Here is a 16,258-nt window from a genome sequence, read left to right as displayed (position 1 = left end):
CGAATGGGGCTTTTAGCAATGCCAGGGAATAGAGAGCTTTGTCTAATGAGTTTATGTACCCTCCCTAGGCTCCACCCGCCTTGTCATCCAGCCAGCCGTCTGCATTGTTTTAGAGACGGGGTCTCTGTTCACCCAAACTGGACTGCAGTGGCCCAATCATAGCTCACTGCAACCTCTAACTCCTGCCTCAGGCTCCCAAGTAGCTGGGACTACAGGCTTATCCCATCATACTTGGCTAATTTTATTTTTTGTAGAGATGAGGTCTTGCTATGATGCCCAGTCCTCCTGCCTTGGCCTCCCAAAGTGTTGGGATTACAGGCAGGAGCCACTGCACCCGGCTTCATCTGGTTTACTAAGAGTCATTAAGGCTGGGTGCAGTGGCTCATGCCTGTAATGCCAGCACTTTGGGAGGCAGAGGCAGCTGGATCACCTGAGGTCCGGAGTCCGAGACCAGCCTGACCAACATGGAGAAACCCTGTCTCTACTAAAAATACAAAATTAGCTGGGCATGGTGGCACATGCCTGTAATCCCAGCTACTCGGGAGGCTGAGGCGGGAGAATCGCTTGAACCCAGGAGGTGGAGGTTGCGGTGAGCCGAGATCACGCCACTGCACTCCAGCCTGGGCAAAGAGTGAAACTCCGTCTCAAAAAAAAAAGTCATTAACTGGGCTTACCTACTGTGTCCCACTTGTCCGTAGGACCCGGGGGTGCTGCTGTTGGTCTTTGCTTGATGTTGGGGACCTGGGGCTTGAGCCCCACCTCCATCTCCTTCCAATCAGATGAAGGCCTGGCCCTAGAGGCACTGGAGGGGAAAAGCCTGGTTTGGGAATGAGAGAGTTCCTGGTAGGCTTTGCGACTGCTTGATGGGAGGAGGATCAGATGTGGGGAATAGTGAGATCATAACAGTATATTGCCAATATTGCTATTGATAGCCAATATTACTATTGATAATGGGGAGTAGTGTGAGGTAACAACAAAATAATAGCAAATAAGGAGAATAGCAACAAAATAGAACATCAATAAGAGTATGAGCTCTTATTCTGAAACACATATATTGTAATACATGTATAGAGGGAAACATCAGTGATGGTAAATGTAGTGTTGGGAGTATTAATGATTTTTCTTTTTTTTTTTTGAAATGGAGTTTTGCTGTTGTTACCCAGGCTGGAGTGCAATGGCACAATCTCAGCTCGCCACAACCTCCCCTCCCAGGTTCAAGCGATTCTCCTGCCTCAGCCTCCCGAGTAGCTGGGATTACAGGCATGTGCCACCATGCCTGGCTAATTTTATATTTTTAGTAGAGATGGGGTTTCTCCATGTTGGTCAGGCTGGTCTCAAACTCCTGACCTCAGGTGATCCACCCACCTTGGCCTCCCAAAGTGCTGGGATTACAGGCGTGAGTCACCATGCCCGGCAGAGATTTTTAAATTCTAATTTAACTTTTATTTGTATTGTAGAGATTGGCATCTCACTATGTTACCCAGGCTGGTCTCGAACTCCTGGGCTCAGATGATCCTCCTGCCTCTGTCTCTCAAGTGCTGGGATTACAGATGTGAGGCACCGTGCCCAGCTGTGTTAGTGATTAAAGACAGTCTTACTAGATGCCAAGTCTATGCTATCAGTTTACAGCCATCATCTCATTGACTTTTCCACATATTTTCAGATGGGATGATTGGGGAAACTGAGGCTCAGAATGATGAAGTAATTACCCACAGCAAATAATACATTTATTATGTGCCAGGTACTGTATTAAGCGCTGTACTTGGATTAATATATTTAATCTACAAAACCATCCTATGAAGTAAGTGTTAATCACCTGCATTTTACAAGATGGGGAAATCAGGGCTAGAGAGGTTAAGAAACTTGCCCCACGTCACTCAGCTATTAAGCAGTGGAGCTCGGATTTGAACACGGGCAGGTCAGCTTTACAGAGTGTACCAACATTGCCATAATGTTTCCCTCAGCTTGACTAAGCTTTGACAGGCTTCCTCCTGCCTCTAGGCCCTCAGAATCCAGAGGGTCTAACCAGAGGCCCCTTACCTCCCTTTTCTTAGAGCATTTACTTGAGAAAACTTGTCATTGTAAATTATTTCTTTGTCCATTTGAGATGGATATAAACCTCTTTAAAAGTCTTGGCCGGGCGCGGTGGCTCACGCCTGTAATCCCAGTACTTTGGGAGGCCAAGGCGGGAGGATCACGAGGTCAGGAGTTCAAGACCAGCCTGACCAACATGTTGAAACCCTGTCTCTACTAAAAATACAAAAATTAGCCAGGTGTGGTGGCAAGTGCCTGTAATCCCAGCTACTCAGGAGGCTGAGGCAGGAGAATCGCTTCAACCTGGGCGGCGGAGGTTGCAGCGAGCCAAGATCACGCCATTGCACTCCAGCCTGGGGGCGACAAAATGACACTCTGTCTCAAAAAAAAAAAAAAAAAAGTATCTTGCCAGTTGATAGCCCAGGAAATGGAGTCTCACTATGTTGCCCAGGCTGATCTTGAACTGGGGTCAAGCTATCTTCCTGCCTTGGCTTCTCAAAATGCTGGGATTACGGGGATGAGTGACCAGGACCCAGGAAACTATCTCTTTGAAATGTAAACATAAAAGGAAATAGCACTCCTATCTCCCCCAGGAAAGTGAGAGCCTAACTTTGGTACATGACTCAGCTCTCAGTTGTAAAGTACCTCCTGTCATGAAGACAGAAGAAAGTTGCCTTCTCTTCTAGGTAAAGCCGATTAAAAATGCAAATGACCTACAATCTCCATTCACCCCAGCTCAAAATCCCTACCACTCAGCTGGGCATGGTGGCTCATGCCTGTAATCCCAGCATTTTGGGAGGCTGAGGCAGGCGGATCCCTTGAGTCCAGGAATTTAAGACCATCCTGGGCAACCTCGTCTCTAAGAAAAATACATTAAAAATTAGCCAGGTGTGGTGGCACACGCCTGTAGTCCCAGCTACTTGGGGATGCTGAGGTGGGAGGATCGCTTGAACCCTGGAGGCCGAGGTTGCAGTGAACCATGATGGTGCCACTGCACTCCAGCCTGGGTGACAAAGCAAGACGCTGTCTCAAAAAAAAGAAATCTGGCTTCCAGTGTTTTTTTTTGTTGTTGTTTGAGATGGAGTCTCACTCTGTTGCCCAGGCTGGAGTGCAGTGGCGTGATCTTGGCTCACTGCAACTTCTGCCTCCCAGGTTCAAGCAATTCTCCTGCCTCAGCCTCTTGAGTAGCTGGGACTACAGGTGCACACCACCACGCCCGGCTAATTTTTGTATTTTTAGTAGAGATGGGAATTCGCTATGTTGACCGGGCTGGCAATATATTTACTTAGTGGATCCATCCCCCTGAAAGTAGCCAATCTTTTGCAGCTGTCACTGTCCAGCCTTCCCATCTTCTTGGGAGGATGACCTCCTTACCCATCTTGGCCTCTGAAACCCATTATGGGCCCTGAGACTCCCGCTCCCCGACCGCAACCCCTCCAACCTCCTTCCAGACAGCTACTTGCTTGTGTTCAGGAGGAGAAGAGAAAAGAAGAGCTTAATGTGTTTCAAATATAATCAATAGTTTTGCTCATCTAGTTTCTACTTCTAAGCTCCTAGCTCTGCTTTCTGTTAAACATACCAGATTCTGGCCAGGTTTGGTGGCTCATACCCATAATCCCAGCACTTTGTGAGGCCGAGGCGGGTGGATCTCTTGAAGTCAGGAGTTTGAGACCAGTCTGGCCAATATGGCGAAAGCCCATCTCTACTAAAAATGTAACAAAATCGGCTGGGCATGGTGGCTCACGCCTGTAATCCCAGCACTTTGGGACGTCGAGGCGGGCGGATCACCTTAGGTCAGGAGTTCAAGACCAGTCTGGCCAATATGGTAAAACCCTGTCTCTACTAAAAATACAAAAATTAGCTGGACGTGGTGGCGGACTCCTGTAGTCCCAGCTACTCAGGAGGCTGAGGCAGAAGAATCGCTTGAACCTGGGAGGCGGAGCTTGCAGTGAGCCAAGATTGTGCCATTGCACTCCAACCTGGGTGACAGAGTGAGACTCTGTCTCAAAAAAAAAAAAAAAAATCAGCCAGGCTTGGTGGCGCGCGCCTATAATCCCAGCTACTTGGGAGGCTGAGGCAGGAGAATCACTTGAACCCGGGAGGTGGAGGCTGCAGTGAGCTGTGATTGTACCACTGCACTCCAGCCTGGGTGACAGAGTGAGACTCTGTCTCTCTCTGTCTCTCTCTCACACACACAGACACACACACACACACAGCCAGATTCTGTATAACTTATTAGACTGGACACGGCTTTAAAGTGTTTTTAATGACAGCTCACCAAAACAGAAGTGAGAGAAAGAAGAAAAAGGACGAGGAGAAAGAAAGGGAAGAGAGAGTGAGAGGGTTTAGCCGTATGAAAAGCCACAGAGGGGGAAAGTTACAAAATCTCTTTCCTGTATTTTTTCCAAGGTTTGATGTCTGAGGTCCATGTGTGAGAAATTGATTTCAGCCTCTTTTTCAGGGCTTGCTGGGGACAAGGCAGGTGTGACAAGGGGCAGGGTGGATCTGCCTGAACTGGCCTTGCTGGTTTCTCTTCTTCCTGGGTTTGTGTGTTTTTAACGAAGGGCTTGTTTAATTTTAATTACATAAGCAAGACATGACTATCTTCTTGCTGTCAAACATTAAAAAAATACAGAGACAGCAAGAGAGAGAGAGAGAGCTCAAAAAGCCCTTTTGAGAAATGGTTGGTCAATCAGTTGCAGGGGAGGGAAATTGGGGTGCAATTTGGAAACGTCTCTCTAAATGACAAATGCAGATCGCTCCTGACTTGGCGGGTTTTTCTCTCAGGAATTTATCTCACATGTAGACATGGACGCCTGTGGCTGGTGTCAGGTCTGCCCAAGGATGTTAATTGCAGTAGTGTTTGGAATAACAAAACATTAGGAATAACCTAAATGTTTATCAGGAGGGAACTGGTTATGCTTATGATGGTGTGCTCACACAGTTTGATGCTTTATGGGCATTATAAAAATAAAATGAGCTAGGCGCAGTGGTTCACGCTTGTAATCCCAGCACTTTGGGAGGCCGAGGCGGGTGGATCACCTGAGGTCAGGAGTTCAAGACCATCCTGGCCAATATGGCCGAAACCCCCTCTCTACTAAAAATACAAAAAGTAGCTGGGCGTGGTGGTGGGTGCCTGTAATCCCAGCTACTTGGGAGGCTAAGGCAGGAGAATCGCTTGAACCCAGGAGGTGGAGGTTGCAGTGAGCCAAGATCACGCCACTGCACTCTAGCCTAGGTGACAGAGTGAGACTCTGTCTCAAAAATAAATTAATTAATTAAATAAAATAAATAAAACCAGGCACATCTATTTGTATTAATGTGGAAAGATCTTGAAAATAATGTTAAGTAAAATAAGAGATAAGATACAGAACAGTGTACCACTATTGTGTAAAAAAAAAAATGTGTGTGTAAATGCTTGTATATGCCTAGAACTGTCAAGAAATACCCACAAGGCAATAAATACCATTGCCTCTGGAAAGGGAATTGGGTGGCCATGGGATGGGGGTGGGAGGAAACTTTTCCATCCTTCCCCTCTGTGTGATGTTGGATGAGTCACATGTCTCCTCTGAGCCTCAGTTTCCCCATTTGGAAAGGGAGGGTCATAAAATGAGAGACTAGAGTTCTCCTTCCAGAGCCTGGCACACTGGAGATGCTTGTTGAAGAGAGGCTCTCTTGGCCGGGCACGGTGGCTCACACCTGTAATTCTAGCACTTTGGGAGGCCGAGGTGGGAGGATCGCTTGAGCCCAGGAGTTGTAGACCAGTCTGGACAACATGGTGAAACCTTGTCTCTACAAAAAAGTACAAAAGTTAGCCAGGCGTGTGGTGGCACGCGCCTGTAATCCCAGCTACTCAGGAGGCTGGGGTGGGAGGATCGCTTGATCCCCGGGAGGTTGAGGCTGCAGTGAGCTGTGATCATGACATTGCACTCCAGCCTGGGTGACAGAGCAAGACCTTGTCTCAGAAACAAAACAAAACAAAAAACCCCACAAAAACCAAACCAAACCAAACAAACAAAAAGCAAGAACAAAGAGAGGCCCTCGTCCTACATCCATCCTCCTGGTCTGGGACTCCACAGGGAACTCACCCCAACTTTCTGCTTTTCCAGTGATGAAGAATCCGGCAGCAGTGACAGCCACTAGTCTACAGCCCATAGTGCAAGGGGATTTTTCCAACTCCCTGGCAATCTGTGGCAAGAAAGAGGAAAATCTTTTCCCACATCTCTTCACTCCCACCCACACCGTCGTTCTTGGGACCAACTGTGGGTTTTCCCATCAGTATTCTCAGGAATCACTAGCATTCTCTCTTTACTGAGACCTCTGGGGGGAGTAGGATTGGACCACCAAGGGCTCACACTCACCCAGCCCAAGGAATGACCATGTAGGAACCCATCTCTGCTCTCCTTGCAAGGAGCCCGATGGCTGGGGTTCAAATCCCTGCTCCTGCTCTAGCTCGTGACTTTGGACAAGCCCCATCCTCTTTCTGTGCCTCAGTTTTCTCACCTATAAAATGGCAATGGCTGGGTGTGGTGGCTCACACCTGTAATCCCAGCACTTTGGGAGGCCGAGGCAGTCGGATCACTCAAGGTCAGGAGTTCGAGACCAGCCTGCCCAACATGGTGAAACCCGGTCTCTACTAAAATACAAAAATTAGCCAGGCGCGGTGGTGCGCACCTGTAATCCCAGCTACTCGGAAGGCTGAGGCAGGAGAATCGCTTGAACCTGGGAGGCAGAGATTGCAATGAGTCAAGATTGCACCATTGCACTCCAGCCTGGGTGACAAGAGCAAGACTCCATCTCAAAAATAATTAAATTAAAAAATGTGGTTGCTAGAAAAAAAATTTTTTTTTTGAGACATGTTCTCGTTCTGTCACCCAGGCTGGAGTACACTGGTGCGATCACATCTCACTGCAGCCTCCACCTCCTGGGCTCAAGCAATCCTCCCACCCCAGCCTCCTGAGTAGCTGGGACTACAGGCATGTTCCACCATACCTGGCTAATTTTTGTATTTTTTTTTGTAGAGATGGGGTTTTGCCATGTTACCCAGGCTGGTCTCGAGCTTCTGAGCTCAAAAGATTCTCCCACCTCGGCCTTTCAAAGTGCTGGGATTACAATCATGCACCACCGTGCCTGGCCAGAAAATTTATTTTTAAAATTTATTTATTTTTCTTTTGAGATGGGGTCTTGCTTTGTCACCCAGGCTGGAGTGCAGTGGTGTGATCACAGCTCATGGTAACCTTGAACTCCTGGGCTCAAGAGATCCTCCTGTCTCAGGCTTCTGAGTAGATGGGACTACAGGTGTGCACACCGTGCCCAGGTAATTTTTAAAAGTTTTTTTTGAAGAGATGGAATCTCACTATGTTGCTCAGGCTGGTCTTGAACTCCTGGCCTCGAGCAGTTCTCCCTCCTTGGCCTCTGAAAGTTCTGGGATTCCAGACGTAAGCCACTGCACCCAGCCAACCTTTGTTGTTTTGAGTCACTGAATTCTGGAGCTGTTTGTCACTGCAGCATAACTTAGCCAATCCTGACCGATACATTCCCTCATCTCCTTCCCTTGTTTTGCAATTGGAATCATTTACAAACTGGTGAAGTCCTCCCACTGACTATAACCCTGTTGTGACTCCCCAGCACTCGCAGGCTAAGATTCCAATGCCCTACCATGGCTTACAAGCCCACACAGGAACTGGTGACTGCTGCATGCTTGCCTTTAACCCCTCCCTACCCTTTGCTTCTTTTCACATTCCAATGACACTGAACTTTTCAGTTCAGAAAAGTTCAGTTCAGAAAAGTTTGAGCATCAAACACTTCTGCTCACTCCCAGGCCTTTGCAGTTGCTGTTCCTTCTGCCTGGAATGCTTTTCCGTTGTCCTTCCATCTCTACCTGGCTGACACCTACTCTTTCTTTAAGACTCAGCTTGGATGTCCTCTCCATCAGGTAGCTTTCCTGACCACCAGTCTGGGTCACATGCCTCATTTGGGGCTTCCCCCATTATTGTTTTGATCACTTGGGATTGTTGCTATCTGGATGTATTGGTCCATTCTCACACTGCTATAAAGATTCTACCTGAGGCTGGGTAATTGATAAAGAAAGAGGTTTTTATTTTTTTTCATTTATTATTTTTTTTGAGACACAGTCTTGCTCTGTTGCCCAGGCTGGAGTGCAGTGGCACAATCTCGGCTCATTGCAACCTCCGCCTCCCGGATTCAAGTGATTCTCCTGCCTCAGCCTCCTGAGTAGCTGGGATTACAGGCGTGTGCCACCATGCCCAGCTAATTTCTGTATTTTTTAGTAGAGACAGGGTTTCACCATGTTGGTCAGGCTGATCTTGAACTCCTGACCTCATGATCTGCCTGGCTCAGCCTCCCAAAATGCTGGGATTACAGACATGAGCCATCATGCCCGGCCTTTAATTTTCTTTCTTTCTTTTTTTTTTTTTATATATAAGGTCTTACTCTGTTGTCCAGGCTAGAGTGCAGTGGAGAGAAGTTGGCTCAGTATAACCTCCACCTCCCGGGTTCAAGCAATTCTCCTGCCTCAGCCTCCCAAGTAGCTGAGGTTACAGGTGTCTGCCACCATGCCTGGCTAATTTTTGCATTTTCAGGAGAGATGGGGTTTCACCATGTTGGCCAGGATGGTCTTGAACCCCTGACCTCAGATGATCTGCCTGCTTTGGCCTCCCAAAGTGCTGGGAGTACAGGTATGAACCACTGCACCTGGACTGAAAAGAGGTTTAATTGACTCACAATTCTGCATGGCTGAGGAGGACTCAGGAACTTACAATTATGGCAGAAGGTCAAGGGGAAGTAAAGCATGTCTTACATGGCGGCAGCAGAGAAAGAGAGAGAGAGACAGAGAGAGAGAGAGTGCAAGGGAAATTGCCACTTTTAAACCAACGGATCTCGTGAAACCTCCCTCATTAGCACAAAAACAGCATGTGAGAAACCGTCCCCATGATCCAATCACCTCCCACCAGGTCATTCCCTCACACATGGGGATTACAATTTGAGATGAGATTTGGGTGGGGACATGGAGCCAAACCATAACACTGGAAGATGTGTCTGTCTCTGCCCCTGGACTTAGAGTCTCCTGAGGGAAGGGCTGGGGCTATGTTCTCAGTGCCACACACACAGCTCAGGGCTGGGCACAGAGGGTTTCAATTATAGTTTGTCGAATGAATAGTGCATGACTTCAGATGTTAGGCAGATCTGTTCATCACAGGATTTCTGAGAAGCAAGGGTGCTGTCTCTTTCTCTGCTCTGCACTTTTTTCCTGACAGGCTTTCTTGAGAACTGAGACTTGAGAGCTGGCACAGTTTGTTCCTGGAGGCCAGCTCTATGCTGCAGGGAAGCGGTTGTGGTTTCTGTGGAAAGTCTCAGAGCAATTCATTTCTTCTTGGTTCCTCCAACCAATCAATCCAATCCAAATTCCTTTGCTGACTCAACACTTTCCCAAATTTTTATTTTTACTTTTGCACAGATGTTTAAAATGAATTATTTAAAACATAGAGAAGTTAAAATAATCTTACAGTGAACACTCATATATACCCATCACCTAGATTCTGTTTGTATGATTATTATTATTATTTTTGAGACAGAGTCTCACTTTGTCACCCAGGCTGGAGTGCAGTGGTGTGATCTGGGCTCACTGCAAACTTCACCTCCCAGGTTCAAGCGATTCTCCTGCCTCAGCCTCCTGAGTAGCTGGGATTACAGGTGTCCACCACCACGCCTGGCTAATTTTTGTATTTTTAGTAGAGATGGGGTTTCACCATGTTGGCCAGGCTGGTCTTGAACTCCTGGCCTCAAGTGATTCAACCGCCTTGGCCTCCCAAAATGCTGGGATTACAGGGGTGAGCCACCGTGCCCAGCTCTATTTTTATTTTATCTTTGGACACAGGGTCTCACTCCCATAGCCCAGCCTGGAGTGCAGTGGTGCAATCTTGGCTCACTTCAGCCTCGACTTCTGTGGCTCAGGTGATCCTCCCACCTCAGCCTCCTGAGTAGTTGGGACTAGGGGCATGTGCCACCACGCCTGGCTAATTTTTTTTTGTAGAGATAGGATTTCGCCCTGTTGTCCAGGCTGGTCTCGAACTCCTGTACTCAAGCCATCTGCCTGCCTTGGCCTCTCAAAGTGCTGGGATTACAGGCATGAGCCACCGCGCCTGGCCCCATCACCTAGATTCTAAATTAATTAACATCTTACTCAACTTGCTTTATCAAGTATTTACCCACCTTTCCATCCATCTATCCATCACTCCTTCTTGCCTTTTCAATGCATTTCAAAGTAAGTTGAAATGCATATTTATTTAGTTTTTCCTCTTCAGGTAAAATTTACATATGCTGAAATGCACAAAACTTAATTATGCACATTGTTAGAGGAATTCTGACAAATGTGCAGGCCCGTGCCGCCAAAATCCTTATCTTGAATCAGAACATCACCATCACTCCAGAAGGTTCTCTCCCATCCCTTCCCAGTCAATCCCTGGGTTTCAGAGAGGAGTGTAGTGGGTGGGGTGGGAAGAGGAGGCAGAGGTTAGGCCTAGACCTTGAAGGGCCTCAAAGGCCACAATAAGAAATACAATAACAATACAAATATAACACTATGCTGGATGTTTTTCTTTTTTCTTTTCTTCCCTTTTTTTTTTTGAGACAGGGTCTCACTCTGTTGCCCAGGCTGTAGTGCAGTGGTACAATCATAGCTCACTGCAGCCTCAAACTCCTAGGCTCAAGCCATCCTCCCTCCTCAACCTTGGAAATAACTGGAATTACAGGTGCATGCCACCATGCCAGGCTAATTAAAAAAAATTTTTTTTTTTTGGTAGAGATGAGTCTCATTATGTTGTCCAGGCTGGTCTCGAACTCTTGGCCTCAAGTGATCTTCACGCCTCAGCTTCCCAAAGTGCTGGAATTACAGGTGTGAGCTGCTGTGCCCGGCCTATGCTGGATATTTTTTGTTTGCCTCTTCAGGTCCACTCTCCACCTCTCCCCGCCATACTCCTGGGAGTCTGACCATACCTTGGGATCAGCATGAACCACAATGAGCTTTCTGAACCTCTAGCTTTCTGCATCGGTTTGCCCAATGGGGAGACACTGGCAAGAAACTGGAGGGTGGGTATTTATTTCCCCAACTCCCTTCTTGATGTGCGGTTGCCTTGGGCTGCCTGTATCTTTCTACCCACTGCCTCCACCCTTGTAAATAGACTCCTTTTTTTTTTTTTTTTTAGACAACAGTCTCTCTCTATCACCCAGGCTGGAATGCTGTCAGTGGCGCCATCTCGGCTCACTGCAACCTCCGCCTCCTGGGTTCAAGTAATTCTCCTACTTCAGCCTCCTGAGTAGCTGGGATTACAGGCGGGCATCACCACGCCTGGCTAATTTTTGTATTGTTAGTAGAGATGGGGTTTCACAATGTCGGCCAAGCTAGTCTCAAACTCCTGACTCACATGATCCACCAGCCTCGGCCTCCCAAAATGCTGGGATTACAGGCGTGAGCCAGTGTGCTCGGCCCGATACTTACTTTTAGTTACATGTAGATTAAGGGGCGGTTTACGCAGAAATTTCTAGGGAAGGGGTAATGACTTTTGGCTTGTGAGGTTATTGGCATGGAAAGGGGCAGTAACGCCGAGGTGTTGCCATGGCAACGATAAACTGACATGGCACACTGGTGGGCGTGTATTATGGGAAACTGCTTAGCTAGTCCTCAATTTGGTCCCATACCCAAGTCCCACCTCTGGAGGTGAGTCCAGCCTCCTACCTCAAAAACAGTGGCATTGGCCAGGCGCGGTGGCTCACGCCTGTAATCCCAGCACTTTGGGAGGCCAAGGCAGGCCGATCTCTTGAAGTCAGGAGTTCGAGACCAGCCTGGCCAACATGGTGAAAACCCATCTCTACTAAAAATACAAAAAAAATTAGTCAGGCCTGGTGGCGGGTGCCTGTAATCCCAGCTACTCGAGAGGCTGAGGCAGGAGAATCGCTTGAACCGAGGAGGCGGAGGTTGCAGTGAGCCGAGACCATGCCGCTGCACTCCTGCCTGGGCAACAGAGCGATACTCTGTCTCAAACTCCCCCCCACAACAAAAAAACAAAACAAAAAAGCCCCCCAAGCCCCAGAAAAACAAACAAAAAACAGTGGCATCTTGGTGGGGCGCGGTGGCTCATGCCTGTAATCCCAGCACTATGCGAGGCTGAGGTGGGAGGATCACTTGAGCCCATGAGTCTGCCCAGCTTGGGCAATATAGCGAGACCCCATCTCTGCTAAAATACAAAAATTAGCTGAGTGGTACGCACCTGTGGTCTCAGCTACTAGGGAGGTTGAGTGCTCACCTAGCAAGCTAAAGTGCAGTAAGATAATCCAGAATGCAAGTACCACTCTAGTGACAACCATCATCACTAGTGTCATCAAGGGCACTTCATATAAAAGTGCCAGTGTGCATCAGGGATAAGAGTGAGACAACATCCACTGCTTCACGGTGAACCGATGAAACAAGAACAACAATTAGGAATTTATTAGGATCAACAGGACTATCCTAAATATCAGCAGTAAATTAGCACATCACAAGAAACTCATGAACATGGGTTAACAAAATGAACCGCTGACAAGCCAACTTTTCTGTGTCAAAAGGTGGGAGGTTCACTTGAGCCCAGGATGACGAGGCTGCAGAGAGCCGAGATTGCGCCACTGCACTCCAGCCCGGGTGACACAGCGAGACCCTGCCTCAAAACAAACAAACAAAACAAAAACAGTGGCACCTTAGCTGTCAATTACACGAGCAACTGGGAGCTCCTGTAGGGTTTTCACCCTAGAAGTCAGATTGGTGTTTTCCATGCGCCCTCTGGCGGCTTGGAGCAGCAATGTCAGCTAAGCATCAGCATCCAGCCCTGGCTGGACTCTCGGAAAGTACTACTGCTATTTGGCGAATGCACTTGCACCAACATTCAGCTAAATCTGCAGCAGAGACAGTGACAAAGCTCTGTCTGGGTTTCCAGGACATCTTCTCAGAGGTCGTGATGGATAAGACCAGGAGCGGGATCTTAGATAACAAGGAGCACATGCAGAGGCCTGAGCGAACATGCCTTGTGTCCGGAACTGGGTGCAGCTTCCTGGGAGGGAGCAGGGAGATGAGGCTGGGGAATTAGGTCAGGCCCATTTGGGAAAGAACCTTGGCACTGGGACTTTGTGCTGTAAACCAGTTTGGAGATTGTGAACCAGCAAGCTTCAAAGACAAAATTGGAGGGTCAAGCATTAAGGATGTCAACTTTTTATTTTGTTAGTAGGGACTTAAAAAACAACTATTCTTATTCATTCAAAAAGCTTTTAATGAACACCTACTGTGTGTTAGGGAATGTTCTGGGCAGGATCTGAGTCTGCATTGCTCACTATTGTACCCTCAGAGTCTAGAGTCATGGAAAGGCCCCAAAGAAGGGATGAATGAAATGAAAGATCATTGCTAAAGCAAGGTCAGGGTGGAGATGAACTGCCAGGGGTGAGTCCAAGCTGGGTGAGATTGTAGATGAGTTTGGAGACAGAAAAGAATAGAGGTGAAAGTGCTTAGTCCGGCCAGCGTGTTAGCTCACGCCTGTAATCCCAGCACTTTGGGAGGCTGAGGCAGGCAGATCATGAGGTCAGGATTTCGAGACCAGCCTGGCCAACATGGTGAAACCCCATCTCTAATAAAAATACAAAAATTAGCCAGGCATTGTGGCAGGTGCCTGTAATCCCAGCCCCTCGGGAGGCTCAGGCAAGATAATTGCTTGAACCTGGGAGGTGGAGGTTGCAGTAAGCCAAGATTGCCCCACTGCACTCCAGCCTGGTGACAGAGCAAGACTCTGTCTCAAAAAAAAAAAAAAAAAGAGAAAGTGTTCAGTCCTTGAACTGTCAAAAGACAAAAGCACAACAAATTTGCTTATAGATTCCCTCCGGCCTCAGCCTCCCAAATAGCTGGGATTACAAGCATGCACCATCATGCCTGGCTAATTTTTATATCTTTACAAAAGATACACGTTGGCCAGGCTGGTCTCAAACTACTGACCTCAAGTGATCCACCTGCCTTGGCCTCCCAAAGTGCTGGGATTACAGGCGTGAGCCACTGTGCCCAGCCTGCTTAAATATCTTAACTGGTTATTATTTGTGATTTTAAAATTGGGCAACATCGAATTATAAGAGACAGACTGAGTGTTCTGATGAGTCGAGCAAAAGAGGTTGGTTTTATAGACAGAAAGGGCAGAGACTGCAGAAACAGAGAAGAAAAAGTGTATTGGCCATTTCAAAATTACTTTCCTTATAAAGGTTAAAGGACAGGGGTTTCCTTATCATGCAGGCTAAAACTGGCCTGCTTGGGGACTTGGCTGTTATCTTTCACTCTCCTGATTTCTTGGAAGGTCAGGTAAAACAATTGAGTTTTGGCTTGGTGATGTGGAAGTTAGCACGAGTGACTCCATTTTGGTTTGGTCTGTTGGGCTTTGCACAGAAGCTTGGTCCAAACTAGTGGCCTCTGGTAAATTTCAATGAACAATATTATTATTAGTTTTTTTCTTTCTTGAAACAGGGCCTCACTCTGTCACCCAGGTTGGAGTGCAGTGGCGTGATCATAGCTCACTACAGTCTTGACTTCCCAGGCTCAAGCCATCCTCCCAGTTCAGCCTGGAGAGTAGCTGGGATTACAGGTGTGTGCCACCACACCTGTCTAATTTCTTGTAGAGATGGGGTCTCACTTTGTTGCCCAGGTTGGTCTTGAACTCCTGGGCTCAAGCAATTCTCCCACCTTGGCCTTCCAAAGCATTGGGATTACAGGCATGAGTCACCATGCCTGGCCAATAATGGTTAACTTTTGAAACACTCCAGTGGCTTCTCTTCTCATTTAGCGGAAGCACTGTGCCCTTGGCATGCCCACAGGGTCTGGCCCTGACCGCTGTGCTGGCCGCACCTCCTTGCACTACCCACTGCCTGCTCCACTGCAGCCACACAGGTCTCCTGGATGAGCCTTAGCCACAGAGACCCATTCCCTTCTCAGAACATTTGCACTTGCTGTTCCTTCTGCCTGCAATGCCCATCCTGCATTTACCAACAGCCATGCGACAAACACTCATGGCACCAAGCACAGTTCTGAGCTGTGAGAGGAAAATAAATATTGGGGCCCCAAAATCACCAAAGCTAAAGGGAAAAGTCAAGCTGGGAACAGCTTAGGGTGAACCTGCCTCCCATTCTATTCAAAGTCACTGCTCTGCTCACTGAGATAAATGCATATCTCATTGCCCCATTTGGAGAGGCTAATCAGAAACTCAAAAGAATGCAACTACCAGCATGGTGGCTTATGCTTGTAATCCTAGCACTTTGGGAGTTCGAGGCGGATGGTTCACCTGAGGTCAGGGGTTCGAGACCAGCCTGGCCAACATAGCGAAACCCCCGTCTCTACTAAAAATGCAAAAATTAGCCAGGCGTGGTGGTGGGTGCCTGTAATCCCAGTTATTCGGCAGGCTGAGACATGAGAATCGCTTGAACCCGGGAGGCGGAGGTTGCAGTGAGCCAAGATCCCACCATTGCACTCCAGCCTGGATGACAGAGTGAGACTCCGTCTCAACAACAACAACAACAACAACAACAACAACAAATTAGCCGGGCATGGTGGCACATGCCTGTAATCCCAGTTACTCTGGAGGCTGAGGCAGAAGAATCACTTGAACCCAGCAGGCAGAGGCTGCAGCGAGACAAGATTGCGCCACTACGCTCCAGCCTAAGGCAACAGAGCAAGACTCTGTCTCAAAAAAACAAAAAACAAAAAACAAAAAACAAAAAGAATGCAACTGGCTGGGCGCAGTGGCTCATGCCTGTAATCCCAGCACTTTGGGAGGCCGAGGCTGGCGGATCACCTGAGGTCAGGAGTTCAAGACCAGCCTGGCCGACATGGCGAAACCCTTGCTCTACTAAAACATACAAAAATTAGCTGGGTGTGCTGGTGGGCACCTGGAATCCCAGCTACTTGGGAGGCTGAGGCAGGAGAATCACTTGAACCCAGGAGGTGGAGGTTGCAGTGAGCCGAGATAGCACCCCTGTACTCCAGCCTGGGTTACAGAGTGAGACTCCATTTCAAAAAAATGAATGCAACCACTTCTCTCTTATCTACCTATGATCTGGAAGCCCCCTCCTTTCTTCCAGTTTCCTGCCTTCACCTTGAGTTGTCCCACCTTTCTGGACTGAACCAATGTACATCTTACACCTACTGATTGAT

Source organism: Pan paniscus, chromosome 20 (genome assembly GCF_029289425.2).
Source record: "Pan paniscus chromosome 20, NHGRI_mPanPan1-v2.0_pri, whole genome shotgun sequence".
Classification (NCBI taxonomy): Eukaryota; Metazoa; Chordata; class Mammalia; order Primates; family Hominidae; genus Pan; species Pan paniscus.
Note: the sequence above shows the minus strand (reverse complement) of the source record.